The sequence below is a fragment of the Oncorhynchus tshawytscha genome, linkage group LG06 (assembly GCF_018296145.1).
Source record: "Oncorhynchus tshawytscha isolate Ot180627B linkage group LG06, Otsh_v2.0, whole genome shotgun sequence".
In the NCBI taxonomy this organism is placed as follows: domain Eukaryota; kingdom Metazoa; phylum Chordata; class Actinopteri; order Salmoniformes; family Salmonidae; genus Oncorhynchus; species Oncorhynchus tshawytscha.
The window spans coordinates 63,131,055-63,145,109 of record NC_056434.1 but is presented as its reverse complement, the minus strand read 5'-3'; the positions used below and the strand labels follow the sequence as shown (position 1 = coordinate 63,145,109).

At 44.6% G+C, this 14,055-nt stretch overlaps 1 protein-coding gene across 4 annotated transcripts in view; it reads left to right on the top strand.

The window, feature by feature from the left end:
* LOC112252846 (inositol polyphosphate-5-phosphatase A) overlaps positions 1–14,055 on the top strand; it is a 277,551-nt gene that overhangs the window by 173,052 nt on the left and 90,444 nt on the right. The window lies entirely within an intron of this gene.

The following is a 14,055-nucleotide window of genomic DNA, read 5'->3' as shown; positions in this document are numbered from 1 at the left end:
CTCCTTCCACTTTGAATCACTGCGTACATATGGCCGGCATATATTATGAAGGGTTTTGACACCTTGTGAATTACGAGCTGTGTTTTATGCATTTCAAAGCTCATATTTACCCTCTCCTTGATTCTTTCATTTGATGAAAGAATGCTCTGCGTTTAATGGATAGGGAAGTGGGGGTGTTTGAGGAATATGACAGCTTTTGCAATTTTTATGAAGCCATAATTTCCCCTGGATTTATCGGTGTAATGAAGTTTCAAAAGGACCTTTCTTGTTGCTTACGTTGAGGGTTTTGACCATATTTTCTCAGCTTTGGTCATGCTCTTGAAGTTGATTTTTTTTTAAAGTCGTCTCGTAAATACGGCTAAATGTCACATTTTCTGCTGGAGGTTGAATAGCGCTGGGCTGGTGAGTGGCAGTTTCCACGCTCCCCTCTTTTAAATCCCCTTGTGCTCAGAAGGTATCCTTTGCTGGTAATTCCTGGGACATATCATTAAAAGGTGACAATGGCAGGGTATTTTTTTCCTTTTTCCGGGAGGTGGGAGGGGTAACCTAGGGGGATGGGTTGTGGGATGGGTGGGAGGTGTAGGCCTATGTTCCGGCTAGGCTGGCATCTCATGCAGGGGGTGAAGGAGAGGGGGGGCATCGCGCCTCAACCACTCACTTTGGGGAAACACTCGGGCGCAGATCCGGACTGCCAGAGAGAGTGAAAGAAGCTGGCTGGGGCGGGGGGAGGCATACAAAAGGCTCTGGGCTCTGTTAGGGGCAGTGAATAATGTGCTGCTCCTTTCACAGGGGCTGCTAACCTTTTGGCAGCCACCAGTGAACTCCATTCTCCTCCGCCGATCGGGGAAGACAATGTGCCCAGGCCCGGCTTTGAATGAAGTGCTACCACCAACAGTGTTCCCATTCAGAGGCCGGTTGGGAACCATCTTTTTGGCCATTGTCCTAACTCTGACTCCTACCCCAGAAAGAGAGAAGGGAAAGGGTGAATATCTATAGCCAAGACCCCTTCTCTTTCCCTCCCTCCCTCTCTCTGAGCTCTAATCTCTCATTGTGGGGAGGGGGAGTGGACAACACCAGCTGAGATCCAGAGGGGCTGCTGGTGCAGGAGCCTGGTCAGTGATATAGCCTAAGGAGCAAGCTTCATGGCTGGGCCCAACCTTAGCCCCTTCCCTTATCTCGGGCCCAGGCTAATATTGCAGCTTACGGCCCATTGAAAACGCATCTGATAAGCCCTTTCCTCTGTGGCCCTTTTAACTGCTAAACAGTGTTTATCTCCAAAGCCCTTCAAGGCCTCCAGGGAACAATGATAAGAAGGAACAGCGTTTAGCCAGCCAAACCTCTCCATTGAGTCACATCAAAAAGGCACTCCTCTGGCTGATGTGGGGCCAGCAACTTCATGAGAGCCTGTTTGAAATGTAAACCCTCCATGCTTGTTTTTATTCCTCAACACCATCCCCTTTGAAGACTGAAATATGAGCATCAAATGGCACCAAACGTTATTTACTATGTTTATTCATATGTGTATTGCTAGACAACCATTTGGAGGTCTTGACATAGATTGTCAAGTAGATTTAAGTCAAAACTGGAACTTTGCCACCCAGGAACATTCATTGTCTTCTTGGTAAGCAAGTCCAGTGTCGAGTTGGCGTTGTGTTTTAGGTTATTGTCCTGCTGAAAGGAGAATTAATCTCCCAGAGTCTGGTGGAAAGCAGACTGGACCAGGTTTTCCTCTAGGATTTTGCCTGTGCTTAGCTCCATTACGTTTCTTTTTTATCCTGAAAACCTCCCCAGTTCTTAATGATTACAAGGATAGCCATAACATGATGTAGCCACCACGATGCTTGAAAATATGGAGAGTGGTACTCAGTAATATGTTGTATTAGATTTGCCCCAAGAATAACACTTAGTATTCAGGATAAGAAGTGAATTACTTTGCCACATTTTTTGCAGTATTACTTTAGTGCCTTGTTGCAAACAGGTCAGTATTATGGAGTAACTACAATATTGTTGATTCATCCTCAGTTTTCTCAGCCATTAAACTTCACCATTGGCCTAATGGTGCAGTCCCTGAGCAGTTTCCTTCCTCTCCGGCAACTGAGTTAGGAAGGACACCTGTATCTTTGTAGTGACTGGATGGTGAATCAATACACCCAAAGTGTAATCAACAACTTCACCATGCTCAAAGGGATATTTAATGTCTGCTTTTTTAATTGTTACCCATCTACCAATAGGTTCTCTTTGAATAATGGCCCCGGAGGGGATTGCAGCCGTTTTATGGGTACCTAACCGACTGCTACTTTGTTTGATTTTTCGCATTGTTTGTATCTCAATATGTACATAATGTTGCTGCCACCAGTGATTACTCACCTCAAACTGGACAAATAATTTTTCTTTAATGAGTTCGACAAGAAGGATATACTGCTTTGTCAAGACAAGGCCCAAATCCCCATCATCAGTGTGAAGAAAAGACTGAGAAAAAGGAGGAGGGTGGGGTGCCTTGTAAGAATTGGCTGATGAGTAGGTAAACCACCACTTCCCTCCGTATTATTGGCCAACGTGCAATCATGGAAAACAAACTGGATGATCTACAATTAAGACTTTCCTACCAACGGGACATTAAAAAAGATAATATCTTATGTCAACATTCACAAAGCCGCGGGGCCAGACGGATTACTGAAACATGCACTCAAAGCATGTGCGGACCAACTGACAAGTGTCTTCACTGACATTTTCAACCTCTCCATGACTGAGTCTGTAATACCTACAAGTTTCAAACATACCACCATAGTCCCTGTGCCCAAGAAAGTGAAGGTGACATGCCTAAATGATTACCACCCCGTAGCACTCACGTTGGTAGCCACGAAGTGCTTTTAAAGTCTGATCATGGCTCACATCAACACCATAATTTTGGAAACCCTAGACCCACTCCAATTCGCATACCGCACCAACAGATTCACAGATGACACAATCGCACTCCACACTGCCCTTTCCCACCTGGACGAAAGGAACACCTATATGAGAATGCTGTTCATTGACTACAGCTCAGCATTCAACACCATAGTGCCCACAAAGCTCATCACTAAGCTAAGGACCCTGGGACTAGACACATCCCTCTGCAACTGGAGATTGGACTTCCTGATGGGTCGCCCCCAGGTGGTAAGTGTAGGCAACAACACATCTGCTACGCTGATCCTCAACACTGGGGTCCCTCAGGGATGCGTGCTTAGTCCCCTCCTGTAATTCCTGTTCCCTCACGCCTGTGTGGCCAAGCACAACTCCAACATTAAGTTGACTCAGTTACACCAGCTCTGTCAGGAGGAATGGGCCAGAAGCTTGTGAACGGCTACCTGAAACATTTGACCCAAGTTAAACAATTTAAAGGCAATGCTACCAAATACTAAATGAGTGTATGTGAACTTCTGACCCACTGGGAATGTGATGAAATAAATAATTCTCTCTACTATTATTCTGGCATTTCACGTTCTTAAAATAAAGTGGTGATCCTAACTGCCCTAAGACAGGGAATTTTTACTAGCATTAATTGTCAGGAATTGTGAAAACTGAGTTTGAATGTATTTGGCTAAGGTGTATGTAAACTTCCGACTTCAACTGTACATTGACCCCCCCCCACCCCATTTGTTTTTACACTGCTGATACTCGCTATTTATTATCTATGCATTGTCACTTTACAAATGACCTCTACTAACCTGTACCTCTGCACATTGACTCGGTACCTGTATCTTCTGTTATTGTTGTAAGTTTCTTGTTACTTAAAAAAAAAAAAAATCACAGTAGTGTATGTAGTAATTATTATCTTAACTTTATTTCTTGAACTGCATTGTAGTTTTGATTCTAATTGAAGCATTGGAATACCTCACTGGCCTTTGTGGTTGAATCTGTTTGAAATTCACTGCTCGTCTGAGGGACAGATACAATAACTGTATGTGTGGGGTACAGAGATGAGGCAGTCATTCAAAAATCATGTTAAGCACTATTATTGCAACCTATTTTGTGAATTGTTAAGCACCTTTCTGCTCCTGAACTTATTTAGGCTTGCCATAACAAAGGGGTGTGATACTTATTGACTCGAGACATTTCTGATTTTCATTTGTAAATATACATTTGAAATTAAACATAATTCCACTTTCACATTAGGTTGTGTGTAGGCCATTGACAAAACAATCCAAATGTAATCATTTTTATATTCTGGCTGTAACAACAAAATGTGGAAAAAGTCAAGGGGTGTGAATACTTTCTGAAGGCATTGTAACAATGATTCCTCATGAGACCCTTACAGCCCCTTTTTCCTATAAGGAAGGGTCATATATATATATATGGGTCATTCCATCATTTCGGTGCCTTTTGAGAAGTGTAACTTGGTCCAAAAAACCTTTTGATTTCACAAAATGTGTACATTCTGTCATAATGAGCACATGTTCAACTTTATAAATTTAAGTTTTCCAATCTTAAGAGGTAAAACAATATAGACTGTCTATTAAGTGACAAATAAAGTAACCTAACGTTTGACGATTTATAGTCTTAAATTGGCCATGAATCCCCTCGTGACAGGGAGAATGGAAGCTTTTTGTATGCAACAGGGTGTGGCAATTGAATGCAAGCTTCACAAAAAAAAAATTATTGTTAAACCATTTCTAGCCTGTCTATCTGTGTAAGAGGGCTGACGTGTTATTCCCGACACACTCATTTCCTCCACAAAACACCAGATATTTGCCAAAACAAGTAGAACCAGCTCACTTGCTTTTACACTATTTTAACCATTAGATGTTTAATATACTTTATACAGTGCGTTTGGAAAGTGTTTAGACACCTTTACCTTTAACCTTTCCCACATTTTGTTACGTAGATTAAATAAGAAATGTTCCTCCTCAATCTAAACACAATACCCCACAATGACAAAGCATAAACTGTTTTTTTTAAACATTTTAGCAACTGTATAAAAAGAATAAAACGAAATACCTTATTTACATATTTACATACCTTTGCTATGAGATTCAAAATTTAGCTCAGGTACATCCTCTTTCCATTGATCATCCTTGATGTTTCTACAACTTGATTGGGGTCCACCTGTGTTAAATTCAATTGTTTGGACATGATTTGGAAAGGCACACACCTGTCTATATAAGGTCCCACAGTTGACAGTGCGTGTCAGAGCAAAAACAAAGCCATGAGGTTAAAAGATTGTGTCGAGGGGCATCTGGGGAACGGTACCACAAAACTTCTGAAGATGCCCAAGAACACATTCTAAAATGCAAGAAGTTTGGAACCACCAAGACTCTTTCTAGAGCTGGCCGCCCGGCTAGTGGCCCGGCCAGTGCAATTGGGGGAGAAGGGCCTTGGTCAGGAAGGTGACTAGAACCCAATGGTCATTCTGACAGAGCTCGAGAGTTCCTCTGTGGAGATGGTTTTCCTTCTGGAAGGTTGTCCCGTCTCTATAGCACTCCACCAATCAGGCCTTTATGGTAAAGTGGCCAGACGGAAGCCACTCCTCAGTAAAAGGCACATGACAGACCGCTTGGAGTTTGCCAAAAGGCGTCTAAAGGAATATGACCATAAGAAACGAGATTCTCTGATCTGATGAAACCAAGATTGAACTTGTTGGCCTTAATGCCAATCGTCGCGCCTAGAGGAAACCTGACACCATCCCTATGGTGAAACATGGTGGTGGCAGCATCATGCTGTGGGGATGTTTTCAGCGGTAGGAACTGGAGACTAGTCATGATCGAGGGAAAGATGAGTGGAGAAAAGTACAGAGATCCTTGATGAAAACCTGTTCCAAAGCCCTCCAAAGGACCTCAAATTGGGGCGACAGTTCACCTTCCAACAGGACAACAACTCTAAGCACACAGCCATGACAGCGCAGGAGTGGCTTTGGGACAAGTCTCTGAATGTCCTTGAGTGGACCAGCCAGAGCCCGGATTAGAACCTGATCGAACATCTCTGGAGAGACCTGAAAATAGCTGTGCAGCAACGCTCCCCATCCAACCTGACAGAGCTTGAGAGGATCTTCAGAGAAGAATGTGGTAAACTGCCCAAATACAGGTGTTACAAGCTAGTAGCGTCATACCCAAGAAGACTCGATGCTGTAATTGCTGCCAAAGGTGCTTCAAAAAAGGACTGAGTAAAGGGTCTGAAATAAATGTGATTAAAACATGTTTTCATTATTTGTAGAAATGTTTTCAGAGACAGAGAGACAGACAGACTCTCCTATGGGCACAAACCTACCTTCGCTGGACCATAAAGTGCTCTTCACTGACAAGTCGCGGTTTTGTCTCATCAGGGGTGATGGTCGGATTTGCGTTTATCGTCTAAGGAATGAGCGTTACACCGAGGCCTGCACTCTGGAGCGGGTTCGATTTGGAGGTGGAGGCTCCATCATGGACTGGGGCAGTGTGTCACAGCATCATCGGACTGAGCTTGTTGTCATTGCAGGCAATCTCAATGCTGTGTGTTACAGAGAAGACATCCTCCTCCCTCATGTGGTACCCTTCCTGCAGGCTCATTCTGACATGATCCATCAGCATGACAATGCCACCAGCCATACTTCTCGTTCTGTGTGTGATGTCCTGCAAGACAGGAATGTCAGTGTTCTGCCTTGGCCAGCGAAGACCCTGGATCTCAATCCCATTGAGCACGTCTGGGACCTGTTGGATCAGAGGGTGAGTGCTAGGGCCATTCCCGCCAGAAATGTCTGGGAACTTGTAGGTGCCTTGGTGGAAGAGTGAGGTAACATCTCACATCAAGAACTGGCAAATCTGGTGTAGTCCATGAGGAGGAGATGCACTGCAGTACTTAATGCAGCTGGTGGCCACACCAGATACTGACTGTTACTTTTGATTTTGACCACCCATTTGTTCAGGGACACATTATTCAATTTCTGTTAGTCACATGACTGTGGAACCTGTTCAGTTGTTGAGTCTTGTAAATATATGTTCATACAAATATTTACACATGTTAAGTTTGCTGAAAATAAGCGCAGTAAACAGTGAGAGGATCTTTCTTTTTTTGTAGAGTTTATATATACACACACACTACCGTTCAAACGTTTTTGGTCACTTAGAAATGTCCTCGTTTTTGAAAGAAAAGCACATGTTTTTTTCCATTAAAATATCAAATTGATCAGAAATTCAGTGTAGACATTGTTCATGTTGTAAATTACTATTGTAGCTGGAAACAACTGATTTTTAATGGAATATCTACGTAGTCGTACAGAGGCCCATTATCAGCAACCATCACTCCTGTGTTCCAATGACATGTTCTGTTAGCTAATCCATGTTTAACATTTTAAAAGGCTAATGGATCATTAGAAAACCCTTTTGCAATTATGTTAGCACAGCTGAAAACTGCTGTTCTGATTAAAGAAGCAATAAAATGTGCCTTCTTTAGACTAGTTGAGTATCTGGAGCATCAGCATTTGTGGGTTTGGTTACAGGCTCAAAATGTACAGAAACAAATTACTTTCTTCTAAACCCGTCAGTTTATTCTTGTTCTCAGAAATGAAGGCTAATCCATGCGAGAAATTGCTAAGAAACTGAAGATCTCGTACAACGCTGTGTACTACTCCCTTCACAGAACAGCGCAAACTGGCCTGCCAGTTGAGAACTTGTGAGGCTTCTGTTTCTCAAACGAGACACTCTAATGTACTTGTCCTTTTGCTCAGTTGTACTTGTCCTCTTGCATGTCCTTGTGTGTTGCTTATGGTCCAGATTACAATGTTAGGTAGCTACCTAGCTGCGCTAATGTTGCTATTTTGTTGAAAGTCCTAGCCAGATGGCTCCAGCTAGATAACTACCTAGCAAGATGACGAAGAAACAGTTGAATTCAATCTCCATAATCCCGTACTGACAGTGCCAGCCTGTAGCCAAATGTTTAGCTAGCTAGCTAATGTTAGCATATTCGCTAGTACAACAGTGCAGGGTCTTTGTCATAAATCGGCCGCTAACACAGGCAGCTGTTTCGTGGATACTAATCCGTGATTTATAATGGCGATACTAGCTTCAGTAGTTAGCTAGCTTGGAGGAGGTATTTGTGTGTAGCATACATTGCATATAAAGTGTGACTGGCTCAACAATTAACTGTGGATGTTTGGAGAAAATTCCCAATTTTTATTGTTTCTCCTGTTTGCTTCCCCAAATGCTCTCTGATTGGCTTAAAGACAAGTTATCGGCCACTGATGAGCGTTCTGATTTTACAAGTATAAACGTCAGGTTCGTCGCTACCAGGTCGGCACGCAGCAGGTACCACTTTCTTTCTAGCAAGAGAAGGAACAACCTCCCACTGTTGATAAGTACCTATCAGCAGTCTATTGGCAGTGAGATTCATGCTTTAGATTCTGTGTGTTGTAAAATGCCAACTTGTTCCGCCAAGGACTCGTGATGTAAGGATGACACTGGGATGATGTGCTAATTCAGAAGTCAGGGCCCTGGCCAAGAGGATGGGAAGCAGCCTGCCAAGAGCCATGTGAAAAGATAGCCATGAGATAAAATCAACACCATTTTTTTCTTTCCCCCAAAAATCGTGTTGTGTTCCTTTTTTATTCTTCCCCTTTCAGAGTGGCTGTCCCAGTTCAGGAGAGAACACTTTTACATTACAACTGTGAAATCCTGGCATGAAGACCCCCTTTGTTCCCCGCCATTATTTTCACACAAATATAGTCCATTGTCACACAGCTGAAGTTAATTTGATCAACATTGGAGACATTGAACTGTTTTGTTTGCTGAAAAGGCTTGTTTCATGCTCATTTTCAGGCCATTGAAAAGCAATGATTGGCAGAAAAATAATGTTGCCGTTAACAATTCAGGGCAATTAGTTTCCCAGGGGGAAGCAGTGGGCCGAACTGGCCACCATACAGCAATTCATTGTCATTTTATGGACGGTCATCAGTCAACTGTCAGAGCATCTCAAAGAGCCCTCCAATCTAAATGTTTCCCTTTAGGCTTTTCCCAGAACAACGGGCTGAAAGAGGAGCGAAAGAAGAGCCTGTTTCCAGGCAATAGACATGTTCAGCTGGAAGGAGGACTGAATAATTGCAGGGAGATCCTCCATAAAAGCCAGATTAATTTATTAGACAGGGTTGTGTGTGTGTGTGTGTGTGTGTGTGTGTGTGTGTGTGTGTGTGTGTGTGTGTGTGTGTGTGTGTGCGCATGTCAGACAAAATGTATGAATGAGTGTTTAAGTGGAGGTGTGGTGAATTAATTTGTGTTTATTTACTTTTTAGAGCATCTGATTGACTCAGCGTTTATGCTTATGACTTAATTGGCTGTGCATGCAAGCACCTGCTGTGACCTGTGTGTTTGTGTGGCACAGAGAATACTGAGGATGCTGCTTCATGTCATTCAGTAGAGACTGAGAGGGGAGCATGTGCTCGCCTTTGGGTTGTGTTTAGGGGCTAGTGGATCTGCTAGGGCCCATATATAGCCCTTCATGGGGGGTACTAGGGTGAGAGGGGTGTCAGTGTGTGACTCTGTGAACTGCCTCCTCACCCTGGGAGGCCTGGGGCAGCAGGGGTTAATCCCCAGTCAGTCTCCACTGATACTTCTCTCTCCCAGTATAGGACTAGTTCATAAGCAAGTAGCTACTATTAGCTCTGCAGCGATGGGAATTAAAGTACCTTCAACAATTAAGTACTGTGTATTGGCTACAGCCATTTACCTAGTTATGTTCCTGCAGAATAGAGATCGGCAGAAACGAGGTGCTATTATTGGTTCACAGGCTGTAAGATTTTTGGACTGAGTGGCTCCCATAGTGTATCTGGCAGGTGTGAACCACTGCTGAGGAGAGATTGAACAGGCTTGTATCTCCACCCATACCAGTCTGCAGAACTCCACCAGATCCAGTGGCCCACAACCTTCCTTCCTGGGTTTTTTGGGGTCCCTATTAGAAATTCTTGGGGTTTGACGTTGTTGGGTTGGCTTATCCTTTAACCTCTGTGTGACCGCGACACCCTACCAACACCGCCCTTCTGGCCTGACTCAACTGGGAGAGTTGGGTAGGGTGGGTGAAGTGGTTCATGGGGGCTTGTAGGGAGCGACCGCCCCTGGGAGTCACAGGTCACATCATGGGTCCTCCCCTGTCCCATTGAGCCAGTCAAAAAGCACATTCTTCACAATGTTAACATTCTCCCAAATTCTCAAAATCACGCTTACAATGGATGACTCTGCATTTGGCTTTTGCATTGTACCGTTGAGTTGAATTTGACTTGCCAAGTCATGGTAAGTCATCTTGTCAATCTCGTATTGACATCGACCCCCAGTTGAAGAGTGTAATCCTAACAGCCTGTCTATTACAACTCAGATGAACTGTCTGTCGATCACTCTCAAGAATATTTTTTGGGGTGTGTGTAGAGTTATATTACCATGTAAGAGAGAATAACTAAACCGTGTGTGTGAGAGAGAGAGGAATGTGCTCCAGGTGCTTTGTGCAGCTGCGGTAGGGGGCCTGGGAGCAGAGTTAAGGACCATGTTATAAATTAGCGGCTGACCCTGTCTTTGTGTGGCCCTATGAAGGCCTGACTGATAGCCCCCCCCTCCCTCAGTGAGAACGGTCCCTGTGAAGAGCCTTTATCAGGGGTGTCACCGTGCGATGAATTGGCTGGGGGGAAGCATGTTTATAGACTGTGTAAAGAAGTGCGTCTTTGTGTGGGAATGTCGCTGACACTCTTACAGTTTGCTTGAATGAACTGTGATGACGCGGCTAATGGGGCCCCCGCTGAGGGTCCTGCCGGGGGCCACCGGGACCCCCCACCACAGCTCCATTCACGCCCAGTCCGCTGTGGCTAATGTGTCGATTCTTCGGGCCGCCACAAAGGCCAAGCAAAAGTCAACTTTCACACCAGCGGGTCACCACAAGTGCTTTAGGAAACTATCGTGTAAACAGTGTTACCTTCTGACCTGCCGCTGATACCTTAGCTCTGCAGACAAAACGTCCAAGGCTCTGGCATTAGACATGGCTATTAGAGGGATGAAGCTGTGGGCTGGCTCAGCACAGCACTGGGCCCTGGGGAAACACACTGGGGAGAGAGGCAATGTCTTAGTCGTCTCTATCTGTTTGCTCTCTCTTTCCTTTCTCCTCTCTCTCGCCACACTGATTTTCTTCTCCATTTTATCCCCCCCGTCCCATCCTCTCTTCATGCTCATTCTCCTCTCTCGCCACTCTCTTTACTCCCTCTTTTGCGATCTTTCTCTCGCTCTCTCTTTCTCTCTCCTATGTACACGTGCTCCATAAACTTTTTGGAATTAGCGAAAACATTTTTTTTTTTAATAATCGTAATAAATGTCTTTTATATAGCGTTCTTCATTACAAACAAGAATCTCAAAGTCACATTGAAAAGAAAAACTGTCGGGATCTGGCAGTTCATGTTTTCCACAGCTTCAGATGTCTAACCAGTTCGAAAAGGCAGTCAGTAGCAATAGATTAAATGTATTTGTCCTCAAAAACGACTTTATGTTGAGTGCCTTTGATGGACTGCACGTGCACAGTTCGGCGCGAGACGACCGTTAGACCCGATGACGTGGTTCTATGCATGAGCTCAGCTAGCCAACATTGCCTACAAGCGTGATCGGGATTTCTAGATATCTTCATACTGTACTGTCTTTACAATAACTAGGGCTGTGACGGGAATTGAATAACCGTGCAACTGACGGTTATGGATGTAGACCGTCATGAAAATGAAATAAGTCAAACCCTTTTGAATAGGCCTGCATTCATTTTTTTTTTTACAACTTTAGTTCCATGCAAATAAACTTTACCTAATAGTGAGAGTGTTTATTTGCTAACTTAGTCCGTCTATTAAACTTTCTTAATTTGCTCCTTTTGCTTACTGTCCTTTGATGCTCGAGCAGCTAATAAATACAATTTAAATTGTATAAGTCACATGCACTGAATACAGCAGGTATTCCTATACCTTACAGTGAAATGCTTACTTACAAGCCCCAAACCAACAATACAGTTTAAAAAAAAATACTGATAAGAATAATATATAAAAATAACAAGTAATTAAAGAGCAGCAGTAAAATAACAATAGCAAGACTATATACAGGGGGGTACCGATACAGAGTCAATGTGTGTGGGCACCGGTTAGTTGAGGTAGTATGTACATGTAGGTAGAGTTATTAAAGTGACTATGCATAGATGACAAGAGAGAGTAGCAGGGGTGTTAAGAGGTGGTGGGGTTGGGAGGCACTGCAAATAGTCTGGGTAGCCATTTGACTAGATGTTCAGGAGTCTTATGGCTTGGGGGTAGAAGCTGTTTAGAAGCCTCTTGGACCTAGAATTGGCGCTCCGGTACCACTTGCCGTGCGGTAGCAGTGAGAACAGTCTATGACTTGGGTGGATGGAGTCTTTGACAATTTTTAGGGCCTTCCTCTGACACCGCCTGGTATAGAGGTCCTGGATGGCAGGAAGCTTGGCCCCAGTGATGTACTGGGCCATTCACACTACCCTGTGTAGTGCCTCTTGCGGTCGGAAGCTGAGTCAGGGTGCTCTCGATGGTGCAGCTGTAGCTCAAACATTTTGAGGATCTGAGGACCCATGACAAATCTTTTCAGTCTCCTGAGGGGGAATAGGTTTTGTCGTGCCCTCTTCACAACTGTCTTGGTGTGCTTGGACCATGTTAGTTTGTAGGTGATGTTGACACCAAGGAACTTGAAGTTCTCAACCTGCTCCACTGCAGCCCCGTCAATGAGAATGGGGGGCGTGCTCGGTCCCCTTTTTCCTGTAGTCCACAATCATCTCCTTTGTCTTGATGTCCTGGCACCACACGCCCAGGTCTCTGACCTCCTCCCTCTCGTCGTTGTCGGTCATCAGACCTACCACTGTTGTGTCATCGGAAAATGTAATGATGGTGTTGGAGTCGTGCCTGGCCATGCAGTCATAGTGAACCGGGAGTACAGGAGAGACTGAGCATGCACCCCTGAGTGGCCCTTGTGTTGAGGGTCAGCATGGCGGATGTGTTGTTACCTACCCTTACCACCTGGGGGCGGACCATCAGGAAGTCCAGGTTCCAGTTGCAGAGGGCGGTGTTTAGTCCCAGGGTCCTTAGTTTAGTGATGAGCTTTGAGGGCGCTATGGTGTTGAACGCTGATCTGTAGTCAATGAATAGCATTCTCACATACGTGTTCCTTTTGTCCAGGTGGGAAAGGGCAGTGTGGAGTGCAATAGAGATCATCATCTGTGGATCTGTTGGGGCGGTATGCAAATTGGAGTGGGTCTAGGGTTTCTGGGATAATGGTGTTGGTGTGAGCTGTGACCAACCTTTCAATGCACTTCATGGCTACAGACATGATACTATGATGCTACAGGGTCGGTAGTCATTTAGGCAGGTTACCTTAGTGTTCGTGGGTACAGGGACTATGGTGGTCTGCTTGAAACATGTTGGTATTACAGACTCAGTCAGGCAGGAACAGGTTGAAAATGTCAGTGAAGACACTTGCCAGTTGGTCCGCGCATGCTCAGAGTACATGTCCTGGTAATCCGTCTGGCCCTGCGGCCTTGTGAATGTTGATCTGTTTAAAGGTCTTGCTTACGGCTATGGAGAGCGTGATCACACAGATCATGTTTCAGTGTTACTTGCCTCGAAGCAAACAGAAGTAATTTAGCTCATTTGGTAGGTTTGTGTCACTGGGCAGCTCGCGGCTGTGCTTCCCTTTGTAATCTGTAATAGTTTGCAAGCCCTGCCACATCTGACGTGCATCGGAGCCGGTGTAGTACGATTCAATCTTAGTCCTGTATTGACGCTTTGCCTGTTTGATGGTTCATCGGAGGGCATAGCGAGATATCTTATAAGCTTCCGGGCTCCTTGAAAGTGGCAGCTCTACCCTTTAGCTCAGTGTGGATGTTGCCTGCCATCCATGGCTTCTGGTTGGGGTATGTACGTACAGTCACTGTGGGAACGACGTCATCGATGCCAGTGACTGCCATCGGAAGAATCCCGGAACGTATTGCAGTCTGTGCTAGCAAAACAGTCCTGTAGCTTAGCATCTGCTTCATCTGACCACTTTTTTTATTGACCGAGTCACTGGTGCTTCCTACTTTAGTTTT